The following is an 18,701-nucleotide window of genomic DNA, read 5'->3' on the forward strand; positions in this document are numbered from 1 at the left end:
CTTTTCATGTTGAAAATCATACAATGAAATTATGCAAGGTTAATAACCCATAAGAACTTTATTTGAATTGCCATGAATGAATTATTGTCCAACATTGCCCCTATAAATATGCCCACTTGAGCGCGACTGTTGCTGATTTGACGAAATCCATCTTTTCGTGTTGAAAATCATACAATGTAATTATGCAAGGCTAATAACTCATAAGAACTTTATTTGAATTGCTATGAATGAATTATAATAGCGATGGATGAAATCACTTTTCCATGTAAAGGGTGTGTTGTGAGAGAAAATGTGTTAATATACTACGAATGACGATCATTATAAGTATATGTAAATGACTAGCTTAAAATGTCTGCCACAAAGAGTCTGTTGTGGAATTCAGTCCTACTTCACTGTTTATGCACAGTTGCCACTTTTGCCTGAATAAAACATCTTGTTTAAGCATCCAGAGGGGTATCCTGCGTTATTTCCTTCTGGAGAGGGGAAATTGCGAGTGAATTTCATTTAGGGTGACCGGCACCCGCGCAGTATCGCAACCGTTTGAGCGCCAGGAGCAACCGGACTTCTGTGGACGCAATATATATATATATATATATATATATATATATATATATATATATATATATATATATATATATACACTCTCTTTGCGGGAGTCTGTGTACCAGGGAAAGGAAGGCTTAGCTCAGCACGAGAGGTGCAATCCGTTAAGGCGCCAGCTCAGGTTTAGTCTAGCCAATCCAACTGTCCAGAAGGTCTGCATTAGTAGCCACGTCACCTGAGAAAGAAAGTATCCTCTCTTCCAATGCCCTGCTAAAGGTCTCTTAATGAATTTTACGAAAAGCTCTTGACACCCAAACAATTTACCCACCCTCTGGTTGAGTATTTTTTACAGATGCCCACCTAAATTTAATCAGATGGTGCTCAGACCAGAGTAGCATAATGGGGTATCCACTTCCAGTGTTACTTCAGAGAATATCTGATCAAACACATGACCAGAGTGAAGCGTGGGGTTGAACACAAATTGGGACAGGGCCATGGTAGAGATACTCTTGTGTAGGGAGATCACCTCCTTCTCCTATGTATTGTCCATATGGAGATAAAAATTGCCCAGAAAAATAAAATGAGGGTACCTCAAGATCAAATGTGTCAAAGCGATACAGAAGGAATTAAGTAAAGGGCCAGCCAGGCCCAGGGGTCTGTTAAAAAGCGATACAGAAGGAATTAAGTAAAGGGCCAGCCAGGCCCAGGGGTCTGTTAACTAAGGCCTCAGCCAAGGATTGATGAGGTGAGAGAGTTGGGCAAAATCCAAGTGCCTCCGCACCTTCCAAACCCACTATCGGAATTGGTATACAATCAAAATTATCTCTCAGGGTCATGGCAACCCTCCTCCTCTATCCCTCAGGTGTTGCTCTTTATATATTTTATAGCCCTTTGGAATTGCCAAATTCCAGGAGGATTCAGATAGCCAGAGTTCAGACACAAACAGCACATTTGAAATTTCTTTACCTGAAAAACCACAGATGTTATCAGTATGTTCTGGTAGGGACCTAGCGTTAATTAAGGCATCAGGGAATCCTGGAGTCCTACTACTCAGCTCTGGTTGACAAAATATATTTCTTGCACAGATGTGTGAGATTAACATTAAAACCACACTGTGCACAAAAAAAATCAGTTAAAGCAGTAGGTTTTAAGTTCATAGTTAAACCGTTCTATGCGGGCGCTAAACACATCAATTGTTCAGGCATAAAGACAAGATTGACCTTCTGGGACGTCCTGAGCATAGTGGCTTGCGCTGGCTGGTTCTGGGACGCTGACGGGCGCAGACAAGCTTGCCTTTGGCACACTGGTGGCATGCCAGCTGCACCCGTCTGCACACTGCGTTAAGTACGTCTGTCCACCGGGAAATGAGAGCCCACACTAACAAAAATGGTGGCTCTAGCTATCCCATACAAGAACAAGCATTTACAATGCAACGGTCTCGCCTTTGCAAAAGTTAGCGCTTTTGGCATTGTAAATGACAAATGTTTTATTTATGTGTTGGTTTTGGAAACAGATAAATAAATGGCATTGTCATGAGCAGTAGAGAGTGAGTAGTAGAGAGTGAGTAGTAGAGAGAGTAGTAGAGAGAGTAGTAGTGAGTAGTAGAGAGAGTAGTAGTGAGTAGTAGAGAGTGAGTAGAGAGTAGTAAGTGAGTAGTAGAGTGTGTAGTAGAGAGTAGTGAGTGTGTAGTAGAGAGTAGTGAGTGTGTAGTAGAGAGTAGTGAGTGTGTAGTAGAGAGTGTGTAGTAGAGAGTGTGTAGTAGAGAGTGTGTAGTAGAGAGTGAGCAGTAGAGACTAGTGAGTGTGTAGTAGAGTGGTGAGTGTGTAGTAGAGTGGTGAGTGTGTAGTAGAGTGTGTAGTAGAGTGTGTAGGAGAATGTGTAGTAGGGAGTGTAGTAGAGAGTGTGTAGTAGAGAGTAGTGAGTGTGTAGTAGAGAGTGTGTAATACAGAATGTGAAGTAGAGAGATTGAAGTAGAGAGATTGAAGTAGAGAGATTGAGGTAGAGAGATTGAGGTAGAGAGATTGAATTAGAGAGATTGAGGTAGAGAGATTGAAGTAGAGAGTGTGGAGTAGAGAGTGTGGAGTAGAGAGTGGAGAGTCTGTAGTAGAGTGTAGTAGAAAGTAGTGAGTGTGTAGTAGAGTAGTAGAGAATGTGTAGTAGAGTAGTAGAGAGTAGTAGAGGGTGTGTAGTAGAGTGTGTAGTAGAGCGTGTGTGTAGCAGAGTGTGTAGTAGAGTGTAGTAGAGTGTGTAGTAGAGAGTGTGTAGTAGAGAGTGTGTAGTAGAGAGTGTGTAATGTAGAGTGTGTAATGTAGAGTGTGTAATGTAGAGTGTGTAATGTAGAGTGTGTAGTAGAGTGTGTAGTAGAGTGTGTAGTAGAGTGTGTAGTAAGTAGTGACTGTAGTAGATAGTGTGTAGTAGAGAGTGTCTAGTATAGAGTGTGTCGAAGAGAGTAGTGGCTGTAGTAGTGAGTGTGTAGTGAGTGTGTAGTAGAGTGTGTAGTAGAGAGTAGTGACTGTAGTAGAGAGTGTGTAGTAGTGTGTAGTAGAGAGTAGTGACTGTAGTAGAGTGTGTAGTACAGTGTGTAGTAGAGAGTAGTGACTGTAGTAGATAGTGTGTAGTAGAGAGTGTCTAGTATAGAGTGTGTCGAAGAGAGTAGTGGCTGTAGTAGTGAGTGTGTAGTGAGTGTGTAGTAGAGAGTAGTGACTGTAGTAGAGAGTGTGTAGTAGTGTGTAGTAGAGAGTAGTGACTGTAGTAGAGTGTGTAGTACAGTGTGTAGTAGAGAGTAGCGACTGTAGTAGAGAGTGTGTAGTAGAGTGTGTAGTAGAGAGTGTATAGTAGAGTGTGTAGTAGAGAGTAGAGTGCGTAGCAGAGAGTAGTGACTGTAGTAGAGAGTGTGTAGTAGAGTGTGTAGTAGAGAGTGTGTAGTAGAGTGTAGTAGAGAGTAGAGTGCGTAGCAGAGAGTAGTGACTGTAGTAGAGAGTGTGTAGCAGAATGTGTAGTAGAGAGTAGTGACTGTAGTAGGGAGTGTGTAGTAGAGAGTAGTGACTGTAGTAGAGAGTGTGTAGTAGAGAGTGTGTAGTAGAGAGTGTGTAGTAGAGAGTGTGCAGTGATTTGAGTTTTACATCAAATTAAAAACGGGAACGGAACAAACTCATCCTATACATTATTGTGGTAGGTGCCCACGCATATAGGGTTAAATGATGCGTTAGATGCCACAGGTCCCACCAACACGCTTTCTTTATGATAGGAGAATGCCCAACATCGCGGAGATTTGCTCTCTGCTCTTCCCGGATATTTGTATTTTCAAATGTATAATGTTATCCTGCTAAACGAAGACGATGCTCAAACTATAAAAGAAGAGGGTTTCACAGATATGTTAGTCCTTCCGGGCAAATGAAATGACCCAAAGAAAGATCAAGTGACAGTTTAGAGCTCCAAGTGAGTCTTAATAAAATCAGTGTCTGGAACGCATAGCATCAAAAAACGAGCGGGGCATCAAACTGCAGTGTCATTCAATCAAAGCTTCAAGGCTTCTGAGCGCTAGCCAAGAATTATTTTTTGTGAAGCACTAATCACTGTGGAAGGTGCCCCTGCTATCCCAGATGTGAGAAGTCAGTCTGATATGAAAATAAGCAGTATTTGGAATGAATGTATTTGGCAGGGGGAAGGTGGGGCGGCGCAAGACCGTACTGACGAGTGAACAGGAGCCATTTTGTACCGAGTGATTCTGCCTGTGTGCATGTAGACAAACCAGGCAGCAGCATGGGCATGTGATTCGGTAAAATAACAAGCATTTACAATGCAATGGTTTTGCCTTTGTTAAAGTTAGAGCTATTGGCATTGCTCTTGACACTCTGAAGCTCCACTCTGCATTCTGAAGCTCCACTCTGCACTCTGAAGCTCCACTCTGCACTCTGAAGCTCCACTCTGCACTCTGAAGCTCCACTCTGAATCTGCACTCTGAAGCTCCACTCTGCACTCTGAAGCTCCACTCTGAATCTGCAGCTCCACTCTGAATCTGCAGCTCCACTCTGAATCTGCAGCTCCACTCTGAATCTGCACTCTGAAGCTCCACTCTGAATCTGCACTCTGAAGCTCCACTCTGCACTCTGAAGCTCCACTCTGCACTCTGAAGCTCCACTCTGAAGCTCCACTCTGAAGCTCCACTCTGAAGCTCCACTCTGAAGCTCCACTCTGAAGCTCCACTCTGAAGCTCCACTCTGAAGCTCCACTCTGAAGCTCCACTCTGCACTCTGAAGCTCCACTCTGAAGCTCCACTCTGAAGCTCCACTCTGAAGCTCCACTCTGAAGCTCCACTCTGAAGCTCTACTCTGAAGCTCTACTCTGAAGCTCTACTCTGCACTCTGAAGCTCCACTCTGAAGCTCTACTCTGCACTCTGAAGCTCCACTCTGAAGCTCCACTCTGAAGCTCCACTCTGAAGCTCCACTCTGAAGCTCCACTCTGAAGCTCCACTCTCCACTCTGAAGCTCCACTCTGAAGCTCCACTCTGAAGCTCCACTCTGAAGCTCCACTCTGAAGCTCCACTCTGAAGCTCCACTCTGAAGCTCTACTCTGAAGCTCTACTCTGAAGCTCTACTTTGAAGCTCTACTCTGCACTCTGAAGCTCCACTCTGAAGCTCCACTCTGAAGCTCCACTCTGAAGCTCCACTCTGAAGCTCCACTCTGAAGCTCCACTCTGAAGCTCTACTCTGCACTCTGAAGCTCCACTCTGAAGCTCCACTCTGAAGCTCTACTCTGAAGCTCTACTCTGCACTCTGAAGCTCCACTCTGAAGCTCCACTCTGCACTCTGAAGCTCCACTCTGAAGCTCTACTCTGAAGCTCTACTCTGAAGCTCCACTCTGAAGCTCTACTCTGCACTCTGAAGCTCCACTCTGCAGCTCCACTCTGCAGCTCCACTCTGCAGCTCCACTCTGAAGCTCCACTCTGAAGCTCCACTCTGAAGCTCCACTCTGCACTCTGAAGCTCCACTCTGAAGCTCCACTCTGAAACTCCACTCTGAAGCTCCACTCTGAAGCTCCACTCTGAAGCTCCACTCTGAAGCTCCACTCTGAAGCTCCACTCTGAAGCTCTACTCTGCACTCTGAAGCTCCACTCTGAAGCTCCACTCTGAAGCTCCACTCTGAAGCTCCACTCTGAAGCTCCACTCTGAAGCTCCACTCTGAAGCTCTACTCTGAAGCTCTACTCTGCACTCTGAAGCTCCACTCTGAAGCTCCACTCTGAAGCTCCACTCTGAAGCTCCACTCTAAAGCTCCACTCTGAAGCTCCACTCTGAAGCTCCACTCTGCACTCTGAAGCTCCACTCTGAAGCTCTACTCTGAAGCTCTACTCTGAAGCTCTACTCTGAAGCTCCACTCTGAAGCTCTACTCTGCACTCTGAAGCTCTACTCTGCACTCTGAAGCTCCACTCTGAAGCTCCACTCTGCAGCTCCACTCTGCAGCTCCACTCTGCAGCTCCACTCTGAAGCTCCACTCTGAAGCTCCACTCTGAAGCTCCACTCTGAAGCTCCACTCTGAAGCTCCACTCTGCAGCTCCACTCTGCAGCTCCACTCTGCAGCTCCACTCTGAAGCTCCACTCTGAAGCTCCACTCTGAAGCTCCACTCTGAAGCTCCACTCTGAAGCTCCACTCTGAAGCTCTACTCTGCACTCTGAAGCTCCACTCTGAAGCTCTACTCTGCACTCTGAAGCTCCACTCTGAAGCTCTACTCTGCACTCTGAAGCTCCACTCTGAAGCTCCACTCTGAAGCTCCACTCTGCAGCTCCACTCTGAAGCTCCACTCTGAAGCTCCACTCTGAAGCTCCACTCTGAAGCTCCACTCTGAAGCTCCACTCTGAAGCTCTACTCTGAAGCTCTACTCTGAAGCTCTAAGCTCCACTCTGAAGCTCTACTCTGAAGCTCTAAGCTCCACTCTGAAGCTCCACTCTGAAGCTCTAAGCTCCACTCTGAAGCTCCACTCTGCACTCTGAAGCTCCACTCTGCACTCTGAAGCTCCACTCTGCACTCTGAAGCTCCACTCTGCACTCTGAAGCTTCACTCTGCACTCTGAAGCTCCACTCTGAAGCTTCACTCTGCACTCTGAAGCTCCACTCTGAAGCTCCACTCTGAAGCTCCACTCTGAAGCTCCACTCTGAAGCTCCACTCTGCACTCTGAAGCTCCACTCTGAAGCTCCACTCTGAAGCTCCACTCTGAAGCTCCACTCTGAAGCTCCACTCTGAAGCTCTACTCTGCACTCTGAAGCTCCACTCTGAAGCTCTACTCTGCACTCTGAAGCTCCACTCTGAAGCTCCACTCTGAAGCTCCACTCTGAAGCTCTACTCTGCACTCTGAAGCTCCACTCTGAAGCTTCACTCTGCACTCTGAAGCTCCACTCTGAAGCTTCACTCTGCACTCTGAAGCTCCACTCTGAAGCTTCACTCTGCACTCTGAAGCTCCACTCTGAAGCTCCACTCTGAAGCTCCACTCTGAAGCTCCACTCTGAAGCTCCACTCTGCACTCTGAAGCTCCACTCTGAAGCTCCACTCTGAAGCTCCACTCTGAAGCTCCACTCTGAAGCTCCACTCTGAAGCTCTACTCTGAAGCTCTACTCTGCACTCTGAAGCTCCACTCTGAAGCTCTACTCTGCACTCTGAAGCTCCACTCTGAAGCTCTACTCTGCACTCTGAAGCTCCACTCTGAAGCTCCACTCTGAAGCTCCACTCTGAAGCTCCACTCTGCACTCTGAAGCTCCACTCTGAAGCTCCACTCTGCACTCTGAAGCTCCACTCTGAAGCTCCACTCTGCACTCTGAAGCTCCACTCTGAAGCTCCACTCTGCACTCTGAAGCTCCACTCTGAAGCTCCACTCTGAAGCTCCACTCTGAAGCTCCACTCTGAAGCTCCACTCTGAAGCTCCACTCTGAAGCTCTACTCTGCACTCTGAAGCTCCACTCTGAAGCTCTACTCTGCACTTTGAAGCTCCACTCTGAAGCTCCACTCTGAAGCTCCACTCTGAAGCTCCACTCTGAAGCTCCACTCTGAAGCTCCACTCTGAAGCTCTACTCTGCACTCTGAAGCTCCACTCTGAAGCTCCACTCTGAAGCTCCACTCTGAAGCTCCACTCTGAAGCTCCACTCTGAAGCTCCACTCTGCAGCTCCACTCTGAAGCTCCACTCTGAAGCTCCACTCTGAAGCTCCACTCTGAAGCTCCACTCTGCACTCTGAAGCTCCACTCTGAAGCTCCACTCTGAAGCTCCACTCTGAAGCTCCACTCTGAAGCTCCACTCTGAAGCTCCACTCTGAAGCTCCACTCTGAATATCCACTCTGAATATCCACTCTGAAGCTCCACTCTGAAGCTCCACTCTGAAGCTCCACTCTGAAGCTCCACTCTGAAGCTCCACTCTGAAGCTCCACTCTGAAGCTCCACTCTGAAGCTCCACTCTGAAGCTCTACTCTGAAGCTCTAAGCTCCACTCTGAAGCTCTACTCTGAAGCTCTACTCTGAAGCTCTAAGCTCTACTCTGAAGCTCTACTCTGAAGCTCTAAGCTCCACTCTGAAGCTCCACTCTGAAGCTCTAAGCTCCACTCTGAAGCTCCACTCTGAAGCTCCACTCTGCACTCTGAAGCTCCACTCTGCACTCTGAAGCTCCACTCTGCACTCTGAAGCTCCACTCTGCACTCTGAAGCTCCACTCTGAAGCTCCACTCTGAAGCTCCACTCTGAAGCTCCACTCTGAAGCTCCACTCTGAAGCTCCACTCTGAAGCTCCACTCTGAAGCTCCACTCTGCAGCTCCACTCTGAAGCTCCACTCTGAAGCTCCACTCTGAAGCTCCACTCTGCACTCTGAAGCTCCACTCTGAAGCTCCACTCTGAAGCTCCACTCTGAAGCTCCACTCTGAAGCTCCACTCTGAAGCTCCACTCTGAAGCTCTACTCTGAAGCTCTACTCTGCACTCTGAAGCTCCACTCTGAAGCTCCACTCTGAAGCTCCACTCTGAAGCTCCACTCTGAAGCTCCACTCTGAAGCTCCACTCTGAAGCTCTACTCTGAAGCTCTACTCTGAAGCTCTAAGCTCCACTCTGAAGCTCTACTCTGAAGCTCTACTCTGAAGCTCTAAGCTCTACTCTGAAGCTCTACTCTGAAGCTCTAAGCTCCACTCTGAAGCTCTAAGCTCCACTCTGAAGCTCCACTCTGAAGCTCCACTCTGCACTCTGAAGCTCCACTCTGCACTCTGAAGCTCCACTCTGCACTCTGTAGCTCCACTCTGCACTCTGAAGCTCCACTCTGCACTCTGAAGCTCCACTCTGCACTCTGAAGCTCCACTCTGAAGCTCCACTCTGAAGCTCCACTCTGAAGCTCCACTCTGAAGCTCCACTCTGCACTCTGAAGCTCCACTCTGAAGCTCCACTCTGAAGCTCCACTCTGAAGCTCCACTCTGAAGCTCTACTCTGAAGCTCTACTCTGAAGCTCTAAGCTCCACTCTGAAGCTCTACTCTGAAGCTCTACTCTGAAGCTCTAAGCTCTACTCTGAAGCTCTACTCTGAAGCTCTAAGCTCCACTCTGAAGCTCCACTCTGAAGCTCTAAGCTCCACTCTGAAGCTCCACTCTGAAGCTCCACTCTGCACTCTGAAGCTCCACTCTGCACTCTGAAGCTCCACTCTGCACTCTGTAGCTCCACTCTGCACTCTGAAGCTCCACTCTGCACTCTGAAGCTCCACTCTGCACTCTGAAGCTTCACTCTGAAGCTTCACTCTGAAGCTTCACTCTGCACTCTGAAGCTCCACTCTGAAGCTTCACTCTGCACTCTGAAGCTCCACTCTGAAGCTCCACTCTGAAGCTCCACTCTGAAGCTCCACTCTGCACTCTGAAGCTCCACTCTGAAGCTCCACTCTGAAGCTCCACTCTGAAGCTCCACTCTGCAGCTCCACTCTGCAGCTCCACTCTGCAGCTCCACTCTGAAGCTCCACTCTGAAGCTCCACTCTGAAGCTCCACTCTGAAGCTCCACTCTGCACTCTGAAGCTCCACTCTGAAGCTCCACTCTGAAGCTCCACTCTGAAGCTCCACTCTGAAGCTCCACTCTGAAGCTCCACACTGAAGCTCCACTCTGAAGCTCCACTCTGAAGCTCCACTCTGCACTCTGAAGCTCCACTCTGCACTCTGAAGCTCCACTCTGCACTCTGAAGCTCCACTCTGCACTCTGAAGCTCCACTCTGCACTCTGAAGCTCCACTCTGAAGCTCCACTCTGAAGCTCCACTCTGAAGCTCCACTCTGAAGCTCCACTCTGCACTCTGAAGCTCCACTCTGAAGCTCCACTCTGAAGCTTCACTCTGCACTCTGAAGCTCCACTCTGAAGCTCCACTCTGAAGCTCCACTCTGAAGCTCCACTCTGAAGCTCCACTCTGAAGCTCCACACTGAAGCTCCACTCTGAAGCTCCACTCTGAAGCTCCACTCTGAAGCTCCACTCTGAAGCTCCACTCTGCACTCTGAAGCTCCACTCTGCACTCTAAAGCTCCACTCTGCACTCTGAAGCTCCACTCTGCACTCTGAAGCTCCACTCTGCACTCTGAAGCTCCACTCTGCACTCTGAAGCTCCACTCTGCACTCTGAAGCTCCACTCTGAAGCTCCACTCTGAAGCTCCACTCTGCACTCTAAAGCTCCACTCTGCACTCTGAAGCTCCACTCTGAAGCTCCACTCTGAAGCTTCACTCTGCACTCTGAAGCTCCACTCTGAAGCTCCACTCTGAAGCTCCACTCTGAAGCTCCACTCTGAAGCTCCACACTGAAGCTCCACACTGAAGCTCCACACTGAAGCTCCACTCTGAAGCTCCACTCTGCACTCTGAAGCTCCACTCTGCACTCTGAAGCTCCACTCTGCACTCTGAAGCTCCACTCTGAAGCTCCACTCTGAAGCTCCACTCTGAAGCTCCACTCTGAAGCTCCACTCTGAACGGTCAGACTCCAAAAATCGGCCCTAATCACAATAGTATTATTTCACCTGCGTGAATATAAGTCTTTGAAATTCTGGCCAGTGTAATACACACAAGTACTATAAAATTGTTGTTCCAAAGAGCATTAAATGGAAATAAAACAAGTACCAGACCCATTGACGCCTGCACCTTAAAAGTGAAACTGACTGAAGCAAGCACCAGGGCCACGTTGAAAAAAAAAGCCACACACATTAGATGCAGTCAAGGCGCGCTCACGAGGTCAGAAGGCACTCCACATGAACAACTACCAGACACATTGACGCCTGCACTTTCAAAGTGAAATGAAACAAAGTGAAACTGACTAAAGGAAGCGCACGGCCCATTAGATGCAGTCAAGGCGCGCTCACGAGGTCAAATCTCCAAAGGAGAAGCTCGTGACAGCCTGAATACAGCAGAAAAAGCTCGTAACAGTCTGATGTCCACAATATTCCCAGAAAAGTGGCAACATAAGTTGTCTCGCATAGACAGCAAAAGCTTCGCTTTTGCTTTCGTCTAGGCGAGACCTAAAAAAAGGCTGTAATAAAACTGAAGGTGCAAAAGTGTTTTAGCTGCTTCTGTTAGATAAGTCTTTGTCCACATCACACAGTTATAGAGCAAAGTAAATAATTTAAAATTTCACAGATTTTTTTAAAAACACTCAGTGTCACCACCTTACCTTACCCATTACCGCTCTTTCTTTTTCAGTCTCTACTAGATGGAAGAACCCACATAAGAACTTTTCTGTCATTCTTGCCAGAGACTGAGCAAGGTATTGGTAGGTCATTCATAATAAACCTCCTAGCTAGTACACACAAGGCATTTGGGTCTCTGTTAGACCTCAGCCTAGTACAGAATATATATAGAAAAGTAAATATATTGATTTGGTTAAAGTGTCGTTATAGTTAGCTGAATGACAGTGCCAACATAACGTTTTGAAATAAAAGAAACCCACAGAAATTCACCAGTTATAGTTAGTAGAGCTAACTATTACTTGCGCTTCTACCACGCAGTGCTTATCTGTGAAATCTGTGAAATTTTAAATTATTTACTTTGCTCTATAACTGCGGGATGTGGACAAAGACTTATCTAACAGAAGCAGCTAAAACACTTTTGCACCTTCAGTTTTATTACAGCCTTTTTTTCTTGTATGGGATAGCTAGAGCCACCATTTTTGTTAGTGTGGGCTCTCATTTCCCGGTGGACAGACATACTTAACGCAGTGTGCAGACGGGTGCAGCTGGCATGCCACCAGTGTGCCAAAGGCAAGCTTGTCTGCGCCCGTCAGCGTCCCGGAACCAGCCAGCGCAAGCCACTATGCTCAGGACGTCCGAGAAGGTCAATCTTGTCTTTATGCCTGAACAATTGATGTGTTTAGCACCCGCATAGAACGGTTTAACTATGAACTTAAAACCTACTGCTTTAACTGATTTTTTTTGTGCACAGTGTGGTTTTAATGTTAATCTCACACATCTGTGCAAGAAATATATTTTGTCAACCAGAGCTAAGAGTTTGTGTCAGGGCCAACGCATGAGAAGGGCCACACCCTGGATCAGGTGTTCTCGTCTGTCCCGATTACGGAGGTGGATACTTTGCCGGTGCTCTGGACCGACCACAGGTTGATCAGATTTTCGGTGCTGGAGAGTGCGCAGCTGGACAACAGCGCCTCTACCTTGTCTAGACCGGCCTCAAGAGCGTTGCACAGAGTGACACCTGACATGCTCGAGCAGGCGCTTCTGGATCACCCTTGCCATCTCTCAGGTGATTTGGAAAGCGACACAGAGACTCTGCAGCTATGGCTCACTGACCGGCTGGACGATCTTGCTCCTGAGGCAGCCCCCCGGTCCACGGCGGCACGGCAATCTGCACCGTGGTTTACGGAGGCGCTTCGAGTGGCTCGCAGCCAATGTAAGGTGGCCGAGAGGGCCTGGCGCCTCCTGTATGATGGGGAGGCTAAACTCGCCTATAGGGCGGCGGTGAAGGCCTACCATCTGGACATCTTGGGAGCGAAGAGGGAATATCTGGCTAGGAGGATCGAGGCATCTGCAAACTCCTGTAAGAAGATCTTCACCATTGTGAAGGAGTTTACAACCCCTAGCTCCCATTCGCCCCCATTGGTTTCTGCGGATGCGTGGGCATGTGATCTTGCCAGGTTCTTCACCAATAAGATTAAGGCGATTCAGGCTTCCTTTGCAGAGGGACCGGAGGATGGAAGCGGCGACACCGAGGTGGGTTGTGGGCCTCCGCACACACCTGTGGCGGTGTTGTCTGATTTTCCTGATGTTCCCAGCGATGTGTCCAGGCTGTTGTTGGCCAATCTCAAATCTGGCTCGCCACTGGACCCCTGACCCCGCCAAATTCTTGGCCGGGATGGCGGCGGTGGTGAACCCGCTGGTCAACCCCATTCTCAATGCCTCCTTGAGGGAGGGGAGGGTCCCTAGCTCTTGGAAAAGAGCGATGGTGATCCCCCTCCTGAAAAAAACCGGGTCTTGACGCTGAGGCCCTGGCCAATTATAGGCCAATTTCACTCCTGCCGGCTCTAGCGAAGATCACGGAAAAACACGTCCACAGCATCCTGTCGAGCTTTTTGGAAGCTAACAATCTGCTCCACCCATCCCAATCCGGTTTCTGTCCCAATTTTAGCACGGAAACGGCTTTGCTGGAGGTCACTGAGATCATCAGGGAGACCTTGGATGTCGGCGGTAGGGCTATGCTGGTCATGTTAGACCTATCGACGGCTTTCGACACCGTCCCCCATAAGGCGCTTTTAGTTAGGCTTTATGACATCGGCCTTAGGGGGACGGTGCTCAGGTGGTTCACATCTTTCCTTGAAGGCCGCCGCCAGACGGTCTGGGTTTCCCAGAGTTCTGCCGAGATGCCGCCACTGGGAGTTGGGGTTCCACAGGGCCCTGTGTTGAGCCTCACGCTGTTTAACATCTTTATGTCCCCTCTGGCGGCCTTGGTGGAGGCATATGGGGCTCAGATCGTCTCCTACGCCGACGATACGCAACTCCTCTTCACATGCGGGAAAGATCAGGAGTTTGATGGAGAGAGAATTCGGGACTGTCTTGCACTGGTCTTCGACTGGTTCCAGCGGAACAGTCTGAGGGCCAACTCAAGTAAGTCCGAGGTTCTATTCTTTGGTTGCGTCGATGATCCAGAGTGGCAGCAATGGTGGCCGTCCGACATGAGTCCTCCTGCACAGTCCTCCTCGGTGGCTAAAAATCTGGGTGTAAAGCTGGACAACCAGCTGTCGCTGAGAACACACATTCTTGGTCTGGCTGGCACCTGCTATGGAATCTTGAAAATGCTCCGTAAATTCCTGCCCCTGCTGTCTGAGGAGCACAGGCGGATTACTGTGCAGGCTCTTGTTGGCTCAAGGTTAGACTATGCCAATGCCCTATTTCTTGGCCTCCCTGATTACCTGGTTCAGTGTCTACAGGTGGTGCAGAACTCCGCCGCCCGGGCGATTTTTGGCCTGCGTAGACGAGCCCGAGCCTCCGGGCTGCTACAGGCTTTACACTGGCTGCCCATCCGGAAGCGGATTCAGTTCAAATCCATGACATTGATGCACAAAGCCCTGTTTGGATCAGGGGCTGGGTATCTGCGACGGAGACTGGCTTTCTATCGACCAGTCCGCTCCCTGCGTTCGGAATCCCATTATAAAGCGGTGGTCCCGCGGGTGAGGAATGCCCGCGCGGGAGGGCGTTCTTTCAGCTGTAAAGCTCCCCAGCTGTGGAATTCGCTTCCCCTCTCGCTCCGTAGCACTGCCAATCTGCTCCAGTTTAGGAAGAGCCTGAAGACATGGTTTTTTAATCTTTAGGCTGGTTTTTATTGTTTCTTTTTCTGTTTCCCCTTTCTTTTTCGCTGTGTTGTGTTATTTTTACTCTGAGTTGCAGGTGGAAAGCGCCGGGACACTCTTTTCGAGTAGCCCTGCGCTATATAAAAGCTTCATAACATAACATAACATAACATGATCTCATATATTACATCACTCATGACATGTTCTATAACATCATTTATGACACCACGCATGAAATCTCAAATGACATTGATTACATCACTCATGACATCACTTATGACATCATCCAACCTGCTTTTATACACATTACTGTATAACGGTGTATTGCATTAGACGTTTGAAAGTAAGAACTAGATAGCTCCAAATAATATAAAGCATTGTTAATGCCATCACTCATACAAACCCCTTAACTGAAGCAAGCTTGTGTTATGTACAAAATTGACCCTGTATGTTGCACTTCAAGGGTAGCTGAATTGATTTTAACAATCAACCACGCATAGATGGATAACCCTTCTGCTCACAGTGTTCAAGCTGTGTACAACTGTTCATAGAAAACAAAGTTTCTCCAGATACTCCACTTCTGTTACATAACTAATGCCCTACTAGGGACAGCATTTACCTATATCAAACCCTTCACAATCACCAAACCAACAGTGAAAAATGAAGTGGATGTGAGTAAAACAGTGGGTACTGTAAACAGTGTTTACTCTATGGAAAAGGTGTACTCTGTACCACACGTTTTGCAGACAGTGAAACTCTCATGAGCAATATATCACAGAGTATTGAAAAGTATCTACTAAGAACAGTGCTCACTCTTTGCAAAACGTGTCCAAAGAGAGCATTCAGGTAAAATGCCAAAGTCTGTAGGTGCTAAAGATTATACTACTCGCAGCATTCATACTGTGGTGCAACCTTTATGGATAGCCCATTTTCTGAAGCTAATCAAGCACATGTACATAGGTTAGTACCTGGTGCACACTGGCTTCTATCTTTTGTAGAAATTGCTATGCAGAGACAATTTTTTCAAAATACCCAAAGTTGCTTACAATACTTAATATCTACTAAGTAGAATCTTTGCCCTTTTGAAAAACGTTTCTGCTGAACCAAAACAACTTGTGTCGAACATACTGGACACAAGTCGTCAACTGCATACACAGTTACTCCCGAATATAAACATTTATAAAATGTTCGATACCTTTACACACCTATGATGCACTAGGAGCACATGTTTTTTGAAAAACACTTACACCCATTAGCTGGAGAAAGGCCATACAAAATTAGGTAGCGAAGTAATATGGTAGTTACCTGCCACTTTGAAAATTATAAAACAAACTGGCACACTCATTGGATGATGTGATCAGTGGTCATCAATGCTGTCATTTGACATGTCATCAGTGATGTCGGAAATTATATCATAGAATAAGTCATGAGTGATGTAATGTGAGGTCATAAAAAGTGTAATGCGGGGTTAGAAGTTATAGTTAGCTCTGCTAACTATAACTGGTAAATTTCTGTGCTTTTCTTTTTTTTTTGTTTAAAAGGTTATGTTGGCACTGACATATTCACCTAACTATGTTGTCCCTTTAACCTTTGTTTTTCCAGTGAATTTCAAAGTTTTCTTTTTTAGACAAAATCAGATTTTTTTTATCACACCTAACTATTCTAACGTCATTGTAATCTTGTTTTTTTTCATTTCCCTCTTCCGTCCCTCCAATATCCTTTTTCAATCCAAATAACAAACTCACATGTGAACCGCTTAAATTAATTTCATATCTCCCAATATTGATGCAGCACTAATCCTCTTTGGGTTCAGGCGTAGCGTGCTACTCACCGAAAAGGCTCTTCTACGCCTGGTCAGGGGTAGCAAGCGATACATAAATGCAATTACAATTTCTATGTTTTTTAAACAAAATCAGACCTTTTTATCACACCAAACTAAAACGTCACATGAAAAAAATGTTGTTCACTGAATTTCTAGTTTTTTACATTTAAAGTAATATATTATTGCCGTACTTTAAGCTAACCCCACTGCACACAGCCTTTGAATGTGCTCAGCAGGAGGGACTCGGTTTGCCAAGCATGACCTGCTTTCCAGACCCTGCGGCCAACCTCTCGTAGTCAAGCAAAGTCATGGGCTGTGTGCGCCGTGGGGTTGGCCTCAGGGCTGGCAGGCGGTCAGGCCATGTGTCCAGCCCCCCCGTAGGCGTAGGCAACCCCCGCCGGAGTCACGCTGCCCCCTCCCCAAGTCACTATTGGCCTTGGAATTCCCGGGCCCTTTATTTTTAAAAAGCGGAGGGAGCGCACTCAACCTCCCACCCCAAGCCACTATTGGCCCCTGCGACCTCAGACTTGAAAAATATATTATTAGGGTAGGAGACATGTGGTCTCCATACCCAAGCCTCAAGGGGACACGGAAAACACCCCTGCAGAGCCAAATACATTAACATTAGGGGAGGGTGCCCCACACCCCAGTCCAAATGGACCTCAGAGATCCCATCCCCTGGGGCCAAATACTTTTACATTAGGGGAGGCAGCATATGGCCCCCACTACCCAAGTCCAAAATGGGCCAGAGGATCCTATCCCTATGGCAATTGTTTTCATATAAGGGAGGAGGGCTTGTGGTTGCCCCTCTTTGAGGCTTAAGAGGCCCAGGGGGACCCCATCCCCTATGGCCATAATCTAATTATATGGGACGGGTGTGTTGCCGCCCTCCCCAAGCCTTGACCTGTCCCTGGGACCCCTTATTTGGGGCCATATTTTAATATAGGGGAGGGGAAGAGTGGCCTCACTCCTCTAGCTTTTAAAGCCCCGGGGACACCATCTTCCGGGTCCGGTTACCATAATTAAGGGGAAGAAGGCCACAAGGCCCCCATCCCCGAGCCTATTGTTGCGCTGAAGGTCCCATCCCCGTAGACCAAAAATCTGAAAAAGGGGACGGAGGGCCATGAATCCACCACTCCCCAAGCCTTTTGTAGGCCCTGTGAACCCATCCCCTGGGGCTCGAATTCTTCTTTTAAGGGGAGGGGTGCAACGGGCCCCATCCCCCAGGCCGAACTCTACGGGAAGGGTAGCGGTACCCCATCCCTGGAGCAGGATCCCATAATTAAGACGAGTGGGGCATGAGCCCCCCTCCCCAAGCCTTAATAGACCCTTAAACGGGGAGAGGGCCATGCTGCCCCCTCCCAGAGTCTTTGCCCCAGGGCCACATTCAACTTAAAAGGAAAGGGGCTGAGCAGGCCCCTCCCTAACCCCTATTTGGCCCTGAGTACCCCATCATTCAGGACAAATTTAATTGGGAAGGGGGGGTGCAGCCCCTCTCCCCAAGCCTATTGGGACTCTATCCCCGAGGCATTTCTAAATTGTAGATGGGTGCCCCAATGCCAGGTCCGGACTGGCTGTAGCTGTCACCGGGCGTTTCCTCAGTGGATGGCCTGTTTTGGGCCCCTGGGGGCCGTTTTTAGGTCTCGACTATAATGCGCTGAAAGCGCGTTCTCGCCAGAGAACTATTGTCGGCGTCTCAGCAGTCTGTGAACACCGAAGTGAGATAAAACCTGGCCGCGCGCAGTTTCCCCATAAGATAACGTTGTGCACGCGGCCAGGTCTTGTCTCCACAGTGCTAATGCAGCCCGGATCGCGACGCGCGCCTGTTGGAATGCAGGGGGAGTCTGCACACCAGTGCGCGGCGCTGATAACACACACATGGCTGCCCCTTCAAGCAGGCTTCTTTAAGTTGCAGGACGTCCCACACCACCTCCTGCTGCGTTTCCTGCTAGTCGGCGCCCGTTGCCATTCGGTTTAAATGAGATTGAAGTGATTTTGAATATTGCTAAAAACGCACATTTTCGAGATTTTTACTGGAATACTTTAACTTCGTTCACCATTAATGCGTTTATTCCTTGCGTAGCAGTCTCTTACAAGTTTGTTTCCAGTTGCACATTTCATTTAAATTATAATCTTACCCAGTGATCACAAGCTTGTTTTATAATGCGAGGCTTAACCATATGACATGGATGGCAACATTTAATCTTTTTAAAAATAATTATAGGCGCGCCGCGCTACAACTTTAATAATGGCACCCTGCATCAATAACTTTCTTGTGTCCTCTGAGTGCCTGAATGTCTGTACACGTGCGTATGTGTGTATAGTATACCCATGTAAACATGTGTGCCTGTGTATTTATGTAGTGAGTATATTATGTATATGTATGTGTGCGTGTGTGGCAGTCTGTGTCTGTGTATGTGTGCATATAGTCTCCCCGGCTCCACTGTCTTCTTGCCCTGTGAGCGTGATGAGGCAGCATGTCCCTGGACGCCAGCCGGCCGCCCGCGAGTGCCAGTGGCTCGTTATTCGTAGCTCGCATAAAGCCCTTCTACCATGTCTCTCGACTTCA

This window comes from Lissotriton vulgaris, unplaced genomic scaffold (assembly GCF_964263255.1).
Source record: "Lissotriton vulgaris unplaced genomic scaffold, aLisVul1.2 SCAFFOLD_1548, whole genome shotgun sequence".
NCBI classification, from domain to species: Eukaryota; Metazoa; Chordata; class Amphibia; order Caudata; family Salamandridae; genus Lissotriton; species Lissotriton vulgaris.